The following is a 9,301-nucleotide window of genomic DNA, read 5'->3' as shown; positions in this document are numbered from 1 at the left end:
AATTACAAGATGACAAAACCTTGTCCAAATTAAAACAATATAGATGTATATAAGTTGAAATATGAAAATATCCTTTTTACCCCTTCCCAATGCCACTATTAAGAGTTTGATGTGCCTTCTTCTTCCAGAACACACAGGTTTGTTTTTCTTTGAACATAGTATAGTATCCTATTCTTTGTAATTTTATTTCACTTGCTTGCCCTCTCCTCCACTATAGCAGCAAGTCTTAGAGATCCCTCCTTCCCATTCCAATAGCCATGCATCTAACTTACTCTTCAAAGGCTATTTCATAAAATAGATGTATCATAACTTCTAGAATCTTTTCCATATTTTTGAACAAATAGGTCATCCTTGATTTCTGTTATTATAAATATTGCTATAAACAACATTCTTTCTCTAAGAACTGTTCCTGCCCTCCCACCAAAGACCACCAGAAAGTAAGTTGCGCTTATTGCTTGTTGCAGTTAAGAGAGACCTCCATCATGGAGGAACATGGGGGAATCTCTGTAAGAGGGGGTTAGAAAGCACTTAGAACATTTGGGTATGGTTAGGCAATTGTGGGTAAGATTCTAGGACGCTGTCTTTTGTTTTGTTTTTCTTCGGTCTCACTTCATCAAGGTCACAAAGTGACCTTGTCTGATGTTGGTGTTCTATCAGATTGTTTATGTCCAGCAGAAGAACACCTCTGTCTAGCTGTAGGGGCCAGGCAAGTCATCAACACCATCAAGGTCTAGCTGTGTTAGCCCAGTTTCTGCATGGCAGGGGCTGCTTTTCTCTTTCTCAAAATCAATCCTACAGAAATATTTATGCAAGTGTCAGGATCAAGAAGCATGTGTATTTTAAAATTTAAAGATATTCCCAAAAGGCTGTGCCAACATACATCCCCCAACAAGGGAGGGGTGATGAAAGGAGAGATGGGAAGCCCCCGTGGGAAATGTCTTCTAATGAATAACTGCTCAGAGCCGATGCATATAGCCACGATGCTTTCATTTGTTATGTCTCTGAAGGGAGACGAAGTAGGAGGAAAACCAGGGAAAGTCTTTATTCCCAAGAACCATAATCAAAACTTTTTATCTCTGTCTTTGGACTTGGGTCAGCATGTCACTAAAATGCAAAACAAAAGCAAAGGCTCATGATGTTTTTGTATCTTTGTCTTTAATTTTCTACAAAATGGAGAAGGAACTATTTTGTTATAAATAATCCTTTAGAAATACATCATCCTATTAGGAAGCCTCTGTCTGCCATTTCTTTTCCCCTGAGGAGGCAGACCTGCGCTTTTACATCTCTCTGGCAGTGGGTAGTTGGTTATCACTTTCGGTTTTTAACTGATCTGTCTCTTGCTTGGTATTTGACAGTGACCAAGGAAGCAGGAGGACAGAGTTGTTTCTGGCAGGGAACAATGAATGGAAAAAGAGGGAGCATGAGAATAGCACTGCAGAGCAGCATAGAGAAGTAGCACAGGCCCATTAAATAGTCCATAAGTGGGAATTAAGCCAAGCTAATTCCCTACTGCATACATTTTTTTTTTTTTGATAGAGAAATTTAACATATTGGCTTGCACTGCATAAAGAGTACCTGAATTCCCTCAGCTTTAGAAATTCAAAAGTGGAAAACAGAAAAAACATTTTCTTAAATATGATTCTGATGGTCTTTTGAAAAATGCAATCTCTATAGGGGTAACATCTGGTTATATGCTTTTAACATATAGCAGATATTACTTTGCTTAATTCTTTGATGTTTCAACTATTTTTCTTTTTTTTTTAGACAAATTAATAGTCCTCATATCACTGCAGTTGTAGCAAAGCAATCACTGTTCTCAAGGGCTTCTCAATGTTTAAAAATTAATTTTTTCCGCTCTTAATTATCACCTGTCTCCTCTTCTTTTTACTTGGTCATTTGTTTTAATTCTCCCCACAATGGTAATAAAGACCTCAAAAATAAAGATGGCTGAGGACTAAACTTGTTTTATTCCAGATGCATTCCTGAGATAACAGTCTCAAGGCCTGCCTTATTCTGGCCTTATCCTGCCGATTTCTTCTTCTTTCTCCATTCAAGTCCTAATTAGTTCTTTTTTTTTTCACAGTTCATTGGCTCTAAAGCTCAGAAATTGAAGAGGCAGAAAGAAATCAAAGGATTTTTTTTTTAAACAAAGCCTTTTTTAATTTTTATTATTTTTGAAACAAATCAGGTATTTAATTAGGTTCTTCGTAAGAGATTTAGAGCACCAATCTGTGAGGATAAAGCCCACCGGTGAGCGCAAACACAGAGCAGAGGCTACAGAGCCCTGGAGCTGAGAGACAGCTTTGATTTTTGGAAGAATGTGCGAGCCCACGGCTTTCTGATCAACCTTGCGCTGCTCTGTGATCTTATATTTCTCTGTGTCGATGATCTCAACCTCCTGGTCCCATGGGCTTGCACAGTGTGTTGAAGTGGGGATTTTTACACCACTGATAGCAATTTTGGTGGCGATGACAAATTTCTGGTGTGTTCTATGCAGAGGCACTAGATTGAGAGCCAGAGGTCTAGTGACAAGTAGTAGCAAGCTCTGCTCAGCCGCTTCAGGAAACCACCCTCTTGCCTCTGTGGTGCCCAGTGAGGGTGATCAGAATGATCCTGGGAGTGACGCTGGCTGCAGTTTCCTCACATGCTGACTGGAGGGTTTCTGGCCACGGCTCAATAACTTTCAAAGCACACCTTCAGCTGGGTAATACCTAAGTATTTTGCAAACTTTAACATCTCCAGTATCACCATTCCCATCACCACCAACTGTTTTTGTGACAGTAGGAAGAACCCTCTCCTATTATTTCTTTTCAAGCCTGGATTTAGCCGCTGAATACTTCCTCTTGTACATGGCCTTTGGGGAATGCACAGCCAATTTAGAATAACAGCCAATTCCTCTGACTAGGACGGAGTTTCAGCTGCAGTGGGTCTTCCCCTTCTTAGGCGTCTTGGCCTGAGGTGACCCTTAACCTTTCCACCAGCATCAGCCTTCTTGGCTCAGGTTTCTTCTTCCTAATATCCTTTTTTCACTTGCCATCTTGCAAGATGGGAAAGAAAAAAACCCTTTTTTGTTTTTAACTTGAGTGAATTTTTTAAGTTGTAGTATATAACATAAAATTTATCATTGTAACTATTGTAAGTGCATGATTTGGTGGCATTAAGTACTAATAAGTTAATTCTAGGTAATAGATAGTATGCGTATTGGATCTTGTTTCTTTGCTCTTTTTCTCTTTGTTGTTTCAAAATTCCAGTAAGTTAAGATTTATCATCACCTGTGCTATAAGGGGCTACCAAAAATAACTTTTTGTCTATAGCCCAAACTCCAGGGAAATCATCTGCTGACTACTTTCAAAGAAGGAGAGGTGATGGGATTACCATTTTTAATGAATATGATTCATTAAAAAGGAAAGTGATACCATCCAAATATAACCGTTCTTATTTAGGGCACTGAGAAGTGATTTTACTATCTAATAGAAATATTATAAAATAGAAAGCAGACATTATCTCCCCAAACAGAAATCATGACACGCAGAACATTCCTTGTTTCTGTCTCTTGCCCTTGTTAGGTCTGGTATAAGCTATCTTGTGGGAGAAAAGGTCAAGACCTTGTGGTCCCCTACTCTACACTTAGGGAAAGTTTTCCAAATCAAGTGTAGAGACTTTTTTTTTTCATGATAAATGGTCTCGAAGTCAGGTTTTCCAAGTCTCTCAGCATACCATTTAACCCATTTATCATTAACTTCAACACACAACCTCTACTCTGAACTCGAAGCAATTAATTTCTCAGTCCCACACTTTACTTATTCATAAATTTAATTCTTCACTTTTTTTCCTAAGTAGATTTTTTAGTTGAAAAACAAAACAAAACAGAGAGCTGTAAAGTATACTTATTAAAGTGGGTGGGTGGTTAGAGTGAATGTGTGCAGCTGGTCTCGAAACATATCTAAAGGCTGATCAGTCTCTTGGGCTGATGTTAAACCTTTCCTTTGCTCTGTATTTTAATATCATTCTCCACGATATAGATTGGAATCCTTTATTTAAAACTCAGTGTTCTCTCACAAGCTTGCTTGGCCCTTAGCCTAATTCATGGCACCTTTTCATGGCCTGCAGACTGCCATGTTGTTAGGTTTTTCATTTCAGTTCCCCAAGAATGAGTTGCTGATTGGACATCTTTGCACAGGCACAATGAATTGAAAAAAAAATTATGGTACAAATGTAAAAGTATGCATTATATTCACAATCTCTTGGCAGATTGACATACCCTAAATGACCCTGAGATCATTTCTGTGTGGGATGAGACTATAGTGGAGGTACTAGTAAATCTATCCTCTTCATAAGGCTTGTTTGGGGTTATGACTAACTTTAGAGTTCCTTCCATTGATTGAGATGCTTTCTGTAACTCTAACAGATGGTAGATAACCCACCCCATACTAGAAGCTTTCTCTCCTACCAACTTGTTCCAGAATATCCTTACGTATTGAATGATGTTAAGAGTTAATAAATAGTTCATGTTATTTTAAAAGGGTTAAAAGTTGTTAAAATGTGTTCAACAATCATTAGAGCAAGATATTTTCTTCTTTATACATAAAAAAATAAAAATAAATTGGCTTTTACTAAATAAGAAGAGGAAGGCTTTAAGTGGTGTGGTCTGACAGTAATTTGTATTAGAGTCTAGAAGAGCACATTTGTAATGTCTTGTGGTAGTACATTTATCTCTTGGTGACAGAAGAAATAATTGCTTTAGAGAGCATATCAGTTACTGTTTAAAAATTTAACTCTTTATTTCCTCACACCCAATGTTACAAAATTGAGAGGAGAAAAACATTATGAGAAATCTAATCCAAGTAAGAACAGTTATGAAATAATGTCTACCAGAAAAAAAACCATATACATTGTCCATTTTCAAGGAATGCTGAAAAGGCTGAAAGAGTAGGGAAATATTTTTCATTATATATAGGTATATATTTATTTATGAATATTGCTATCATACACTATTATCTCTTTTGCCTGTTTATCTCTGGAACATGTTTTTCAAGTTCAATATACCTATCTAAGGTGGTTTTTGCTCAAAGATGAACTGTGTCTGATAAGTTGACAATTAGGCTTTGCTGTCCTATTTTTTTTTTTTCAGTTTGACAGCTTTAATGGCTTCTTGAGTACCAGTCCCCTTTTATCTGTACCTTTGTGTGAAGTCTGTTCATCATTCAGGTCTTTGATTTTCCCTGAAAAGATCTGTTGACATTTATGTCTCCTTCAGTGTCCAGCCAACACCCCAGGGTCAGGAATGGCATCTTATTGGACATCATCAAAATGTGTAGTTCTTGAGTACAAGGGATAAGACACCTCAAAATAGGGATCACAAAATTTATTTTTTAAACTGATTACTTCTGAGAGTGAAAGCTATTAATAATTATGCTGGGAAAGCAGGTGTAAACTGTCCAAATTAAATCAGAATGCATTATTACTCTTCTTCAAGGCAGCCTGACTAGAAACAAAGGTAGGACACTACTGGATCAAATTTGTAGATGTGAACTGAGTACAGTAGTCCCTCTATACTGTGGGGGACACTATCCAATACCCCAGTGGGTGCCTGAATCCATGAATAGCACTGAACCCCATATATACTATGATACAAACCTATTTAAGTTTAACTTATAAATTGGGCACAGAAAGAGATCTTACCTAATAATAGACAAACATGTAAATTGACTGTACCTCTGCTACGCCACCAGCCAATCAGGAGTGATATGCAAATCAACCCAAACAAAGATGGTGGTTAATTTGCATACACAGGCGCCATGGCAACGATGCAGGCATTCTGCCCTACCCCTGGTCTCTCAGGGCCTCTGGGCAGCTTGGGGAAGCGGGGCCAGATTGGAAAGAGGTGGCTCCCAGGGTGGAAAGAGGCAGCTCCAGGGCCTGAGCGGAAAGGGGCTTGACCAGAGTGGAAAGGCAGTGCTGGCAGCCAGGGAAAGGAAAGCCCATTCTAGCACGGATCTTCATGCATCAGGCTTCTAGTAATAAATAAAAATAAAATAGAACAATTATAACAATATACTGTAATAAAAGTTATACAAATATGCTCTCTCCCTCAAAAAATCTTATTGCACTGTACTCACCTTTTCTTTTCTTTTTTTAAAAATATATTTTATTGATTTTTTTACAGAGAGGAAGGGAGAGGGAGAGAGAGTCAGAAACATCGATGAGAGAGAAACATTGATCAGCTGCCTCCTGCACACCTCCTAATGGGGATGTGCCCGCAACCAAGGTACATGCCCTTGACAGGAATCGAACCTGGGACCCTTCAGTCCACAGGCCGACGCTCTATCCACTGAGCCACACCGGCTAGGGTGCTGTACTCACCTTTTCACTGAAAGGAAGCACTTTATAGCTTCTCTTTGGCATATCCTAATTGCCAGCATCACAACTCTTGTATTTTGGGGTCATTATTAAGTAAGATAAGAGTTACTTAAACACAGCACTGCAATACCAGGACAGTCAATCTGATAACTGAGGTGAGACACTAAGTGACTAATGGGTAGGGGGTGTACACAGAGTGGAAACACTGAGCAAAAGGAATAAGTCACATCCATGGAGGGTGAATGTGAGATTTCATCATGATACTCAGAACACAATTTAAAACTTCTGAATCTTTTATTTGTAGAATTTTCTATTTAATATTTTCAGACCTCAGTTGACCACAGATAACTGAAACCACAGAAAGAAAAACCACGGATAAAGGGGGACACTATGTTCCTGAGTTGAACTAGTAAAATATGTTTAATTACTTTTATTATTTATAACTTAATGATAACTAAAAGTCAAACATTAAATATAACTTATTTTGTCTGCCAAAGTGACTCACCTTTAAAAGAATGAAGGTCGTATGTGTGTGTGTATATGTATATATATATATATATATATATATATATATATATATATATATATATCAGTATGATGCTGGTATTTATTGATCTGCTTGTGTTTTTTTTCTGCTTAAGTCTATTGGTTTTGCACTATGTAGGAACATATAATTTTGAAAGGTATTGATTTTCTAAAAAGGCCAAGCATGCATTGAAGGAAGGGACTGAATCCCATACTACAGTGAATTTGTGTTAAATAATACTTAGCTTGTGGCTGGCACATAGTAAGCATTCAATAAATGTGATGAATAAAAAAAATGAGTGATAAATTCTAGCTTATGTATTTTCCCCCTGTAGGAACTTTGGCTAGCCAGTATTTCCATCTGGTTCATGCTGTTTCTTCAATTTATCAAGGTCACTTTGAATTCTGATCTTTTCTTCTGAAGTGTTAGCAACTCCTTGTAACTTGGTGTCATCTGAAAAATACAACCTGTATGAAATGTGTGACTGAGTTAAGCTAGGAGTGTCATGTTGGACATTTTCTTAAACTAGAACACAGCTGGAAATTATTACATAACCAAAAGCATACTTCATTTCAGTTTTATCAAGCCGTCCTTATCCACTTTTGACTGATTTTTTTTCTCTTATTATCATTAACCAATTATTCAGCTTCTTCACTAAATAAAAAATAAGATGCACAATAGAGCCTCATGAAAATTAGAGGACAAGAAAGGTAATAGGCAATAGGTGAGAGCATTAGAGAAATATCTTGTAAGCATACTTTATAAATTATACTCCAGGGTATACTTGTTGTATATTTCTCAATATGTAAGTCTTGACATATAATGTACGGATATAATCTACATAGATAATCCCATAGGACAGATGTAAATTCTCTATTAAATTCACATGAACTCTTTCAAAAATTTGGTAGAAAAATATCTTTCCACAAAGAGCTAATTCCTTTCAAGTTCTATAACCAATTCACAATTTTGTTATCAAGAAAGATTTTATTTACATAAAGAAATATAATAATCTCTCATTACATTATTTTCAAAATACTTAGTCTTCTAAAATGCACAAGGAAAAAAATTTTAAAAAAGATGTTTAGTAGGAGATAAACTAATCAGTGCCTGTATGTATAACATGAAGGAAATTCTGAAATAATTATCTAGGTAATTTTAAGGAAAATTCTCTTTGCCTTCTTATTTATTTATTTATTTATTTATTTATTTATTTATTTATTTATTTACTAGTGGCTTGGTGCATGAAATTCGTGCATGGACGGGGGGTGTCCCTCAGCCCAGCCTGCACCCTCTCCAATCTGGGACCCCTTGGGGCATGTCCGAACTGCCAGTTTAGGCCCCATCCCTGTGAGTTCAGGCCTAAACCGGCAGTCAAACATCCCTCTTGCAATCCGGGATCGCTGGCTCCTAACTGCTCACCTGCCTGCCTGCCTAATCACCCCTAACCACTCTGCCTGCCATCCTGCTTGCCCCCAACTTCCCCCCCCTTCCGGCCTGATCACCCCTAACTGCCCCATCCCTGCCAGCCGGATTCCCCCCAACTGCCCCCCCTGCCAGCCTGATCGCCCCCAATTGCCCTCCCCACCAGCCTGCTCGCCCCTAACTGACCTGCTGCTGGCCTGCTTGCCCCCAACTGCTCCCCCTGCTGGCCTGCTCCCCCCAACTGGCCCCCACTGCTGGCCTGCTTGCCCCATCTGCCCCCCTGGCTAGCCTGCTTGCCCCCAACTGCCCCCCCCCACCGGCCTGTTGCCCCCAACAGCCTCCCCCAACAGCTGGCTCACCCCCAACTGCCCCCCCCCGCCGCTGGCCTGCTCATCTCCAACTGCCCCCTCTGCCAGCCTGCTTGCACCAACTTTCCTCTCCCCATGCTGGCCTGATCACCCCTAACCTGCCTCTGCCTTGGCCCCGCCACCTTGGCTTTGTCCGGAAGGACATCTGGAAGGTCTCCCGGAAGGTCTCCCAGTCTAATTAGCATATTACCCTTTTATTAGTATAGATTTGATAAATGAGATCAAAGTTGCCTCACTTGAGTGTATATCAACATGGAAACTACCAAACCATTGCTCAAATATTAGTGGATTGTATCTGCATTTTGATCTTTCCCTTTCCTATTTTTAAATTTAAAGAAGAGCCGAAACCGGTTTGGCTCAGTGGATAGAGCGTCGGCCTGTGGACTCAAGGGTCCCAGGTTCGATTCCGGTCAAGGGCATGTACCTTGTTGCGGGCACATCCCCAGTAGGGGGTGTGCAAGAGGCAGCTGATCGATGTTTCTCTCTCATCGATGTTTCTAACTCTCTATCCCTCTCTCTTCCTCTCTGTAAAAAATCAATAAAATATATTTAAAAAAAAAAAATTTAAAGAAGACTTTTTAATTTTCTTCCCGTTAAAGAAAAAATGCAAAATGCCATTTAC

At 39.0% G+C, this 9,301-nt stretch overlaps 1 pseudogene; it reads right to left on the bottom strand.

The window, feature by feature from the left end:
- Nucleotides 1-2,216: 2,216 nt before the first annotated feature.
- The window catches only part of LOC103305362 (60S ribosomal protein L6-like), a 37,659-nt pseudogene continuing 30,574 nt past the window's right edge, over nucleotides 2,217-9,301 (bottom strand).

Source organism: Eptesicus fuscus, chromosome 4 (assembly GCF_027574615.1).
Source record: "Eptesicus fuscus isolate TK198812 chromosome 4, DD_ASM_mEF_20220401, whole genome shotgun sequence".
Lineage (NCBI taxonomy): Eukaryota > Metazoa > Chordata > Mammalia > Chiroptera > Vespertilionidae > Eptesicus > Eptesicus fuscus.
The sequence above is the reverse complement of the archived record's forward strand: the minus strand, read 5'-3'. Positions and strand labels throughout refer to the sequence as shown.